The sequence below is a fragment of the Hydra viridissima genome, unplaced genomic scaffold, assembly GCF_058129835.1.
Source record: "Hydra viridissima isolate aposymbiotic clone 2 unplaced genomic scaffold, HvirCarnegie_v1 scaffold_9, whole genome shotgun sequence".
In the NCBI taxonomy this organism is placed as follows: domain Eukaryota; kingdom Metazoa; phylum Cnidaria; class Hydrozoa; order Anthoathecata; family Hydridae; genus Hydra; species Hydra viridissima.
Window position 1 is genome coordinate 14,047,919 of NW_028324308.1, and position 13,716 is coordinate 14,061,634.

At 30.0% G+C, this 13,716-nt stretch overlaps 1 long non-coding RNA gene across 4 annotated transcripts; it reads right to left on the reverse strand.

The window, feature by feature from the left end:
* Positions 1–9,054: 9,054 nt before the first annotated feature.
* Positions 9,055–12,161, reverse strand: LOC149884182 (uncharacterized). 4 transcript variants are annotated; one of them, XR_016455890.1, is made up of 3 exons: positions 11,432–12,161; positions 10,379–10,967; positions 9,055–9,246 (listed from the first exon to the last, which is right to left on the reverse strand). It is a non-coding gene; the product is annotated as an uncharacterized LOC149884182 (long non-coding RNA). The 4 variants fall into 4 exon arrangements; XR_016455888.1 differs by having other exon boundaries at positions 9,055–9,242; positions 10,906–10,967; positions 11,432–12,100; XR_016455887.1 differs by having other exon boundaries at positions 10,906–10,967; positions 11,432–12,089.
* Positions 12,162–13,716: the final 1,555 nt, after the last annotated feature.

Below are 13,716 nucleotides of genomic sequence, written 5' to 3' on the forward strand. Positions count from 1 at the left end.
TACACATGAAGCTGATCTGTGAGAACTCATTTTTTCAAAAAATTTTAAAAGATTTTTTTAAAAAATTGTTTAATGAGATCCGTGAAGTTGGGTTGCACGCATCAATGAAATCTTGTGAATAATTAAAATCGTTTAATTTTTTTCTTTGCATTTAAAAAATGGAAAGAAAAATTAGTACAAGATGTAGGCGGAGTAAAAGATATAAAGTGATAAAGTATAAGAATTAAATACGTGTGCAATTTGTAGAGAATATGTTGTAACAAATAGAGAGAAGACTAGAAATGATAATTGAAGGAATACAAGATGTAGAAAGTACCATAATAAAGATAAGAGTACAAAAGGTGCAAGCTATGTGAGAATGGTAATTTAAGTATGTTTGTTTGTATGTATGTATGTATGTATGTATGTATGTATGTATGTATGTATGTATGTATGTATGTATGTATGTATGTATGTATGTATGTATGTATGTATGTATGTATGTATGTATGTATGTATGTATGTATGTATGTATGTATGTATGTATGTATGTATGTATGTATGTATGTATGTATGTATGTATGTATGTATGTATGTATGTATGTATGTATGTATGTATGTATGTATGTATGTATGTATGTATGTATGTATGTATGTATGTATGTATGTATGTATGTATGTATGTATGTATGTGATAGAGCTAGTGTATACGAGCGTGCGACAACTAAAACGTTTTTTTTTACGTTTTATTAAAAAATTATTTCATCTAAATAATATTTATATTGTAGTTGGATGATATCTTTTAAACATCTAACTCAAAATGCTTAATGATGTACTATTATTATAATGGTGTACTATTATTATAATGATGTACTATTCTTTGTAAAATGAAAAAAGTTGTACATCAACATCTAACGTGTGAGTGCTGTTAGATTTTAATTGCCAACTAATTTTGAACTTTGAGTAGTCACTGAAATTACTAAATCGCCACCTGTATTAAATGTAACAAATTTTCTCGATACATTATTGTCATGACCGAATTAACGTTTCTTAATCTATAAACTATAAATATAGTAAATTTATTAGCTAAATATATTCAAGATATAAGTCTATGAAAATTAATAGCAGTGAATTTTAAGTAAAAGAGTTTTTATATTTAGTTGAAGATAAAGTAGGCTGATTTGCTGAAAATATTTGTATGGCATTCAAACCACTAAGAGTGCCATAAAAATCTGTAGAAGCTTTTTTAATTGTTAAATCATATGTTGCTTCAGTGCTTAATCCTCCATCACCTTAACATAAACATTAAGCCCCATTTTTTATGGTCTCGTTTATGTGTATTTCAATAGCTTGAGCCATTAAGATTTTAATTACATTAATATTAACATATTACTTTATAGAAGCATATAGATTATTAGTCGGATCTCTTATGCTGATTACAATAATTGAAGCTGTGTTCTTGAGAGTCTCAAGAAGGAATCTAACTACAGTAGATGTTAGATATTAACAGCGTTTTTTTGCTTAATTTACTAGGTTTGTTTTTAAAATTAATCACTGAAATGGAATTGACAACATCACTTTCCAAACGATTCCAATTTTCAGCAATACGGTTCGTGAAGAAATAATGCCTCGGCAAGATGTTTGGAACATACTGCCTTCTCAGCCTTTGATTGTGCCCTCTGGTTAGCCTAACCAATACTTCTGGTTCACGATGTCAATTGATAGTATCATGTTTGTTTAGGAATTTATAAATTTGGATAAGATCACCGTTTTCTCTTCTATTCGATAGATTTTGTAAGTCCATTTTCTTTAACCTTTGCTCGTAACTGTCTCCCTTTTTTTTTGTAGCCAAGTTTTGTACCCAGTGGGCAAAGCGACTTCGGAACAACGTCGGATCGATGTCGGAGCTGACGTCGGTTCGATGTCGGATTTAGGTTGAAAATGGAAAGGTTGGGCGACTTTACGTTGGAAATGAAAAGGTTGGGCGTTGAATGACATCGGAATTCCAATGTCATTCAACGTTTAGCGATGTTAAACCAACATCGGAACAACGTCAGATTACTGACGTAAAGACGATGTCATTATGTGGTAGAGCGATGTTAAACCAAGGACGTATTAATAGATGGACGTCCAATGCTTTTTTATAGATCAAAGGTACCGCCAATTAGCCAAAAACTATGCATGTTAACGTCAATTTTCTAAATTCATGATACAGATATTCCAACTTCTACCCGTCAAATTTCCGTCAAAAAACCTCCCTCAGTAAACCCATTATAATTATGCATATACTGAAGCTTATGGTTATAAAAGACAAAAAAATTAATCAAGAATAGTTCACAAATCTGAAAAAGGTTGGTTTGAGCTATGAAATTTGCTTAATAAAAACTTAACTTTGTGATTTTTTTTTTTCGTCCTTGTTAAAAATTTTCTTATTTGCGATACCTAAATCGCATTTTGTCTGAATGTATTATAACTAAAAGCATCTTAACCCTTTCATGCGCTGGGTTGTTTTACAACAACAAATTAAACTAAGCTTCCCCTATGCAAATAGTGCATTCTAACCGATTGAAAACAATATTTTATAAAGGAGAGTTCAAAAAGGCTGCAGAAAAAGTCTACTTTAACATTTCATAGTACTACTGTCAATTTGTAGATAATGTTTTATGGTTTATGTAAGTTATGGGAAAATAATTGAAGCATGAAAGGGTTGAAGTTCATAAAAAACTATTGATTCCAGAAGTTGGAAAGAAATATTAAGTATGTATTTTTAATGAGCATTTTTGATAAAGCATTTTTAAACAGTCAGTCATGTAAAGCTACTTTAACTTATAATGGTCTTATTATTTTTATTATTATTGCTGTTACTAATAGTAACAACATATGATAATAAAAATGATGAGACCATACCTTTCCTTGCATATTCTTGAGCCTTCTACAAGTGATGTACAGCCTTATTTTTAACCTTTTCTAGATATTATATCAAAAAAAGTAATCTTATATTCATTTCTATTATCTGATTACTGAATAAATAATGAGTCTTCATGAGGAATATTTAAAACATTTATGTAGAAAGTGTGGCTGCATAATAAAACAGGATAGTCACTATCAAATAAAACCTGTTGTTATCTTTAAACAAGCAACTCTTAGTTTTTACAAGCTTGATATAACCTTAGACTATCAAAAAGTTCATCCTGAATATTTATGCAAATCATGTTATATGGTCTTATACAGGTTAGATTTAAAACCAAAAAAAGGCTTTGAAGTTTAGAGGAATGATAAATTCTTCACTTTTTCTGAACACACAAAAACCTGTTATGTATGTATCACACTCACAAGAGTTGGAAGAAATAAAAAAGTACATGCAATAAGTATTCATCAACAGTTAAAAGCATTTGCATCAAAACATGGTTTTGACTGTTACAATGAAAATAACAAAAACTATTTTGTAATAGTTAAAATCAATAGTTATCACTAATCAAATGGCATGTGGAGACTAATTGTTTTAAATCGTAAAGTGCCATTATCCATTGACATTAACAAATCTCTTCAGGATCAACTAAATCTTCAATCTGCTAGTATCATATTCTCCAACATTTCATGCATAAACATCTGTAAAGGTAATAATGACTTCCACTATCTTCTTTTCTAATCAGAAATAAATTTTATGATTTTAAAAACTTCCGAAGCACATCAAATGAAGATGTTAGAATAATTGAATCGAGAAAAGGCAATACAGTTGAAAACTTTAAAGTTATTAGACATAAAGGTTTTTCATTAATATGTTTAGAAGTCTGTTGTGATTTTAGTACCATCTACCATACTAACTTGGCTGTAATGGAACCCAGGTTAAAGAGTAATGAAAGTCAATCATCTATTACCTTTAACTAGCCATTTTTTAACTGTGTACATTTTCTTACACCAGTATATGTAAAAAATGTAATAAAGACAACTTGCATTCTTCTACATGGAAGTTCAATAGTACATTACAACAATTTACAGTTTTGAATAATTTCTAAAATCAAAATTAAGAGTTATTACAATATTTTCATAATCTGGGAGTATTTGCAAATATAAATTAGCACCCGTTTAGGCGTTAATCTCCACAACATGTGAGTATAAGCACACCTTTAGTGCCAATGTAACACTTCTTTTCATGCTTTTTAAAATACGATTCTCTAAGATATTTATTTTGACATTTCGGACAGGTAAATTTAGTCATTAAGGGTTCTTCTGTTTTTTTCAGCATTTTTGTTTCTTCTTCTGCAATCAGCTTCTCTGTAGGAATTGCGGCGCTACTGCAGTTTCTCACCCCTCTTTTTTTATGATTGATTCTAATAGAGAACTTTATGCTGATTCAGAAAAATATAAAAACACAGACCTTAAAATTAACGGAAAGTGCTCTAATTCGAAGTCAAAGTTGTAAAAAATCCCACTAAAAACCCTAATATTCGTCATTTTGAAAATAGTAAGTTAATGATCTTTTTGCTGACAAAAGTAATACATTAATAGCATGGTTTTTACGTTAAAAAAGTTGTAAAAGTATGTTTATCTAGCGCAATTTTTTGTGGCAATGAAAATAGCGGTTTTTTGATTTATTCGAGAATAAACTATAATGCAAGTAATGTACTTTTGTAGTAAATTTTAAAAAAGAATTCAACAGTTTTTTTTCCTAAAAAAAGAACTTTTGAAACTTAGTTTATTGTTGTTTTATCACATGTAAAATTTAGAAATAGTAACCTTCGAACCGTTTTTTTAATAAAAAAAACCCAGCGTACGATACAATGATAATTATTCATCAATTTGTCTACATTCTCAAATTCTACGTTCAACCTTTATTTGAAATCTTCCATTAATTTCATTTCGTTATAACACTTTCGTTATAATACTTTAAAATAATATTGGGTTGAGGAATAATTCATGAGCGTTTTTTTCAAATTTATTTTAAACAAAAAAACTACAACGATTTAATCAATAATATACTCTCCGTTGTTGTTTACGACTTCCTCCCATCGTTCAATAAGTTTTTCGATGCCTCGGCGATAGAAATCTCCCGGTCTTGACTCAAAGAATTCGTCCAACCAAGCCCTCAATTCCACGTCATTATTGAACGATACACCGCGCAAAGCGTTCGAAAGCGATCGAAACAGATAAAAATCTGACGGCGCCAAGTCTGGAGAGTATGAAGGATGAGGCAGCACTTCCCATTCGAGTTCTTGAATCGCGGCTTTGGTCATATTGGCGATGTGAGGACGGGCGTTGTCGTGTTGCAGAAGAACGCCATTTCGCCTATTTGGTCTTTTTTGCTGAATTGCTTCGTTGAGTCGGTGCAGTTGTTGAACGTAGAGCTCCGCATTGACTGTTTGGTTGCGCTCAAGCAGTTCGTAATGAATTATGCCTTCCCAATCCCACCATACACACAACATGATCTTTCGAGGATGAAGGTCTTTTTTTGCTCGCGGAGTCGCTTGTTTTTTGGGGCTGAGCCATTCTTTTCGCTGCTTCATATTGACGTAAAGGCACCATTTTTCATCGCCAGTGACAATGCGGTAAAGAAAACGCTGTTTGTGACCATGTGTTGAGCGATGACGAGCGAGCAAACCGGCGGCGATTGTGGAACGTTGATTTTTGTTGTTTTCGCTCAAAGTGTGTGGCACCCAAGCGCCGAGTTTCTGAACCTTGCCCATTGAGTGAAGGTGGTTCACCACAGTTTTTTGATCACAATCCATCTGCTCCGCTAATTCTCTGGTCTTTTGACGTGGATTTTCGTGAAGAAGTTGATTCAATCGCTCTTCGTCGAACTCAATTGGTCGACCGGTGTGTGATCCGTCCTTGAGGTCAAAATTCCTATTTTTGAAGCGCGAAAACCAACGGCGGGCGGTACTTTCAGGCATTGCTCCTTCTCCATACACAGCACAAATCTCACGAGCAGCTTCGGCGGCCTTAACACCTCGATTAAATGCAAAAAGCAAATGGTGTCGAAAATGCTCAGTTTTGTCCACTTGACATTCCATTTAAATGATCTGAAAATACACAAAAATAAAAAAAACTAACAAATCAAAATACACTATCCTGTAGAGCAAAACATTCTCTTTCAAACAACATAAAACATTTTGCCGATGCATTTTATTTCTGCGTGCATTTTTAAATTTGAAAAAAACGCTCATGAATTATTCCTCAACCCAATAATACAAATGCTATTTGAAACCAGGTCTGTTTATTGCGCAATTTAACGGCAATTAATTTTCGTTAAAAATGAAAGCGTTTTAAAAAAAAATAGCGAATATTAGGGTTTTTAGTGGGATTTTTTACAACTTTGACTTCGAATTAGAGCACTTTCCGTTAATTCTAAGGTCTGTGTTTTTATATTTTTCTGAATCAGCATAAAATTTTCTATCAGAATCAATTATAAAAAAAAAAAAGGGGGGGGGGGGGGGGAGAAGCTGCATAAGCGCCGGAATTGCTGGTGGTATGAGCTCCAATTCAAAATCCTTTGATAACAATTCCGCTAACTCTTTAAGATCTATCTCAATAAAATCATCCAAAACTATTTCAATTTCGTTATCAATATTTTCAAGCAAAAAAGAATAATCTTGATTAAAAGCAAAGTTTTCTGTCATACTCATTTTATGTATCGCTGCTCAGAAAAATACTTTTAAAAATATTTTTATTGGATAGTCGAGACCATCTTTTTCCGACTTCGAAAAAAATAAAAATACTACCCGGTTTCGCAATTATCACCTATTGTTTCGCTTTTGTTATCTAAACAATACCGTAACACGCATATCTTTTTTATGAAACAATGCGTTGAACGTCCATCTATTAATACGTCCTTGGTTAAACCATGGCCTACTATACTCACGGCCGTATATCTTACATTTTTGAGGGGGAAATTAAGAGGCCGGTTTTTAACGTTTTTGACACAAAAAATTGCTTAAGTATTATTTTAAAGTCTATTCTTCTTGAAGAATTTACTAGTTCAAAGAAATTATGTTTAAAATGGTCAACAAATGTGCTGCACTAAAATGTTCATCTGGATAATTAAGCAACAAGCGCAAGCAAATTGCATCATTTCGTTTTCCATCAGACCAATACTTAAATCAACTTTGGTTACGATTTGTTAATAGTTCAGATTGGATTCCAACAAAACATTCTGTTTTATGTGACTTTCATTTTAAAGATAAATATATAACTAGAGGTAATAAATGCGTCCTGAATTGGTTCATGAAACCTGTTCCTTTCAAGTATTCATGTGAATTTTTGCAAAAAAAAAAAAAATCTTTACCAGTTTCAAAGTCTTCTCGAAATCCTCCTAAAAAGCGAATATTTCAAGAAGATCAGTTAGATACATTCGAGAAAAATGATACACTTACAAGTTTACATGACTTGAATAAAGCAGTAACACCACCTGGGTATTTTAATTTAAATGGTTTGAAAAAGGTGATGTATTTTATAATATAGTATTTAACGAACAGACATACTTTCCAACTATATTAGAATCAATAACAGTTGATGCAGACCCAAATGTGCATTTGCACTGCTAGGGGACACCATTTCCATTACCAAGTGGGTTTGTTAAAGGACATAATGCAAGACTTGATAAAATTGGTTTGCTAGAAAATTTTCCTTCTTATATAAGAAACATAACATTAGAAAATTACAACACTATTTTAGATGAGATTAAAAATAGAGAGCTTCTTAAGCCACAAGGTAGGCCACCATATTCTGCAGAGATGATTCGGTATGCATTATTTCTAAGATATATTTCTTTGCAATTGTACAAACTATTACTTAAAAAGTTCCCTTTACCATCAATATCTTTGTTAAATAAAGTTCAAAAAGGAGGTGTTAATTCTTTAAAGGCTTTAAAACTTATACGTGGAAAAGGAAAAATTTCTTGTGATTGTATTATGATGGTAGATGAAATGTATTTACAAAAAGTAGCACAATATCAGGGAGGAAAGAATGTTGCATTCATGATAATAGGACTAAAAGAATCAATTCCTTATAATGTTCAAGCAGTTCCAGAAGTTACATTTTCTGAAAAATAGCAAAAAATAGCTGAAAACCTTGAAAACCTAATAGCTGCTGGATTAACTGTACATGGTAAAAAACTGACAATCATTCCACTAATGTTAATGCACTCTCATCATTAGTTACAATGTTCAATTCTGAATCAAAATATTTTATGAATCATCCACAGATATATGGAAAAAAGACTTATTTGTTTTATAATAGTGTGCATTTAGTCAAAAACTTTAGAAATAACTTACTAAATGGAAAAAAATTGTTTTTCCAGATTTTAAATCATAATGCGAGTATCAATCTTGATTGTCCATCAGGATATATTAGTCAGGATGATTTATGAAAGATTTACAATAACAATAATGGACTAAAAGGTAAACTTAGAAAAGCTCCTAAACTTACATTTGAAGTATTACATCCTGGAAATAATAAACAAAATGTACCACTTGCATTAGCACTTATAGATGAAACTATAATTGCGGCTACAATATCAAAGGATTTTATTTCCAATAATAACTTAAAAACATTTTAAAAGAGACAAAGAAAATAATAGTCAAAATTGGAAATATAAGTTGTATATTATGCAAGTTGTATAGCATTTCTTTATATACTTTATTAAAATTTACCTTTTATTTGAGTTCTTTGAATTATTTCTTGACATTTTTCTTATAGCTTAAGAATATACATGAATATAGATATATATTATAGATAAATATAATATACATAGATATAAATGTACTTTGATTTGAATAATTTTTGTGACAATCAGTTAACTTTGGTATTTTAGCAATGACTACAAATATTACACAAAGTCTTCAAATCTTTGATAACTAATATATCTTGAATAAATATATGATAGTGAACAGCAATTGCCACTTATATATTGAAGAAATATAGGTAAATAATTAAGGTTTGAGCTGCTTTTTTAAAATAAGATACTTAGTGCAGCCATTTTTTCGAACAGAAATCGGCCTCTTAATTTCCCCCTCAAAAATGTAAGATATACGGCCGTGAATATAGTAGGCCATGGTTAAACTAACATAATAAATACAATTAAAGAATTGCACATATTTTCTGGCGTAAAAGCATTTATTACAAAAAACAACTTTCTATTTTGCATCAGTATCTTTCTGGAGACGCCTTCCATCCCCGCCAACATCTTTGCTAGGGCATACCGCAATACCTTTTGAACTTCTGCTTTGATATCGACTACCGTAACCTCTCTTCTTTTCGTCATGATGCTAGCTAAATAGAAGTTGAAAGTATAAAGGCATAAATATATAAAGACCAACTTTAATTAATTTAGAATTTCAAATCATATGAGTAAAGTTATTTCCGTTACAAAAATAAGCAACTAATGTAATTTTAAAAAAAATTATCAATTGACTACCTGACAAGAACAGCTTAAATTGACTGAAAACGTTAAAAACTTTCAGAAAACTATACCCAATTACCATCTTTATAGGTAAATAAAACAGACTTATATTAAGTCTGTTTTGTTACTTCAGGGTTTCGTCAATGTCGAAATCAGCTAAATTGTTGTCAACTTTAGGATCCAATTGTTAAAGGGATATATATATATATATATATATATATATATATATATATATATATATATATATATATATATATATATATATATATATAACAATTGGATCCTCCTCTAAGAAAAAAACATATAATCAGAAAAATAAGTCACCATAAAATCAGTAAGACCCTTAAAAAACCCCTGAAATCAACAAAATTTTTCCCCATTAAAACTGTGAACTCCCTAAAATTAGAAAAATGAAATTAAGAATTTACTTTTATTGACTTTAATGGAGACTAAAAAGTTGCTGAGTAATTTTAAAGTATATTTTTAATGTTTTAAAAGTAAATTTTTTTAAATTTGCACCAGCAGATGCAATTTATTTTACAAAACTTGAAATTCTTTGTGGTTATCAAATATCTGGAGACATGAGTGTGGTACAGACAAGTATATGGCATATTTGGTAATTGATCATGTCAATGTGATGTATAAAAAAATTTGAGTGCCTATTTCTCTTGCATCACCTTGTGCCAAATATTTTTAAAAATAAGGTCAAAAAAGCTCAATCAATCAATACTTAAAAAGTGCAGACTTTGATGCAAAGTGTTGCGACTGCCATAGAGACCTAAAAAATTATTTGCAAGCTCCTTAAGAAAACATATTACATCTAAAATATATATATTTGAGTTCTTTGTTGTAGAGGGAGCCTATTTCCCAATATGACATGTCCAGCTCGCCATCGCTGTATGGGGGATCAATATTGCAGTCATTTTATTGGTTGTATCCATATCAACATCAAAATATATTGATAAATATATATTTAACTATCAAATATGCATGGAAACTTACATCAGTTCTTGTGGTTTACCCAATATCTTCTTTAATAACAGTAATGGTCTGTCCCTGATTTCTGGTACTCAAATGAAGTGTGTATTAATTCCCTGTATCAGACTCTGATATTGATTCCAAAAACAATATCTTTTGTTTTTGGAATAAATATATTGATAAATAAATATTCTTAACTATCATATATGCATGTCAGTAGCACACTCAGGTCTCCAAATATTTGATGACCAGTGAGAACTTCTGACTTTTTAAAAAATGTTTCTGCTGACGCAAAGTAAAAAAAATTTTTTTTAAAAATTCAAAACATACTTTGAAATAACTCATAAATAGCCATTTTTTTAACCTGCATAAAAGAAATTGTTAAAAAAATTAACACCATGAACTACAATAGCATTGACAAAAATAATTTTATGAACTTGAAAGTTACTCAACCATTTATACGCTTTGACAAATTTTTGTATTTGTTACTATATTGCACATTTAATATTTACTCAGTGCTATCAGTCCCCACAAAAGCATCATAATATTACCTTTCTAACATGTTAATATTTTCTTTTAATTTAATCCCACCATCTCTTGAAAGACGAGGAACCTAAAAGAAAAGCATTAAGATACTATTGATATTATGTTTTACTTTTTATCTTATTGCTTGTTTTACTGTAAATAGTATAAAAACAGGTATTTTTTTTTATACAATTTGTTAACAACTTTAAATTACACTAACAAGACAGAGTTTATATGTCTATTCACCCTAATTTTTAAACCCTAGTTTTTCTGATTGCTGTAATGTTGATTTGATATGATTTGAGGGATGTATTGAAATATTTTTTTATTAGGGTGACTAATAACTTAACAAAACAAAATTAATAACACATAACAAAATTCTTATATATTTTAATATGCATTCTAAAGTCTACCCTCTTATTTACAAAGTCATTCACAAACTTAGATCCCTTAACTGTACCAACGGGTTATTATTTTATCATTATTATTGTATTAGGGTGAGTGACCTGAATACAATAATATTTATTAATAACAATAATAATGATCAATTACTACTGTTAGCTGACTCAGAACGAAGAGATTCAACTTCATTGTTAATATATTGTACATTGTCATCAGAATCATTTCGCAGAGCACCATTAATTATATTATTGATTTCTTGATTCTGTGCTCTCCAATTATTAATGTAAGACATCTAAAGAATAATGTTAAAAAGCTGTTGAAAAAGTTATAGATTGTGATATCAATACATTTAAATGCATTTTTGAATATTCATGATTGTCCCACTGTGTGCCTATCCAAAAAGTTAACATGCAAACAAGAAAGTGGGACAAGATCATGGAAACAACAGAGACAAGATCTGTAAAGCATGATGAAACAGTTAATACATCTAACAAACTGTATATTGGCATATCTGAAGAAGAATGGAAATAAAGACATGCAAACCACAAACATTTATTCAAAAAAAGCTCAAATACTCAACATTAAGTATTTGTAGTAAATGAAAGAAAAATTCATCACATTCATCACAATTTAGAAATAGTTTTTAACAAAAAAGCATAATGTATTTTTACCTGATGGTTGCAATAAGCATGAAACTTAAAGTAGTAAACATTATGCAGTTTTATTTTAAATTTATCACATAAAAAAAAATATATTACTCTGATTTTATTCATTGAGCACTCTTGTTGAATTTACATACACAAATAAACTTAAAAACAGTGCAGTTATGAATTAGTAAAAAAAGTCAGATAAATATTTTTTACTAATTTAAATACATACATACATACATACATACATACATACATACATACATATATATATATATATATATATATATATATATATATATATATATATATATATATATATATATATATATATATGGCGCTACTGCACTTTTGCACCCCCCCTTTTTTTATTGCAGATTATGATAGAAAATTTCATGCTGATTCAGAAAAATATAAAAACATGGACCTGAAAATCAACGGAAAGTGCTCTAATTCGAAGTCAAAGTTGTAAAAATTCCACTAAAAATCCCTAATATTCGCCATTTTTTAAAAATCTTTTTCAAAACGCTTTCAGTTTTAACGAACATTAATTACCGTTACATTGCGCAATAAACAGACCTGGTTTCGATTAGCTTAAACATTATTATTTTAAAGTATTTTAACGAAAGTGTTATAACGAAATGAAATTAATGGAAGATTTCAAATATAGGTTGAACGTAGAATGTGAGAATGTAGACAAATTGATGAATATTTATTATAGTATTGCTCTATCCCTATCCCTATCCCTATCCCTATCCCTATCCCTATCCCTATCCCTATCCCTATCCCTATCCCTATCCCTATCCCTATCCCTATCCCTATCCCTATCCCTAACCGCCTATCCAAACCAGCTTTATTGTGATATATAAATCGTAATTATAATAAAATAATTGCGCATGCGTGTACAATATTGCTCTCTGAGTAGCATAAGGCTATGTAGAGCGCATTGCGCTCTACGAAGACACTTCGGAAAAACATACTTTAACGAGTTTTTTAACATAAAAACCATGCTATTAATGTATTGCTTTTGTAAGCTAAAAGATCATTAACTTGTTATTCTCAAAATGGCGAATATAATGGTTTTTAGTGGGATTTTTTACAACTTTGACTTCGAATTAGAGCACTTTCCGTTGATTTTCAGGTCCATGTATTTATATTTTTCTGAATCAGCATGAAATTCTCTATCATAATCAATTATAAAAAGGGGGGGGGGGGTGTGCAAAAGTGCAGTAGCGCCATATATATATATATATATATATATATATATATATATATATATATATATATATATATATATATATATATATATATATATATATATATATATATATATATATATATATATATATATATATATATATATGTTTTAAAGTATCACAATTAATTAAAGTAAAAAAATAAACCAACTTTCGCTTGTCATAAAAGGCATGCGTCAATAAAGTCTTAAGTATAAAATTAACATCTTCCCGGTAAATTAATTTTTTCCAGTAGTAATAATTTTTCCGGTAGAATAACTACTTTTTTTATGTAAGATGTTTAGATTCCGGTATTCAAACTTCAAGTTCAAAAAAATATAATAAAATTATGTAAACTTTATTTTTTAGTAAAATTGTCAATTTACGTTGTATTTATGGCAAAAGACATCGCACGATGTCAAAACGACGTTGGTAAGACAACGTCGTTTTGACGTCGTCATCGCGACGTTATAACAACGTCGTAATAAGTCGGTTGACATCGCCGATGAAAACCCAACATATACCCGACGTCGGTTTGACATCGCGTGCCCAC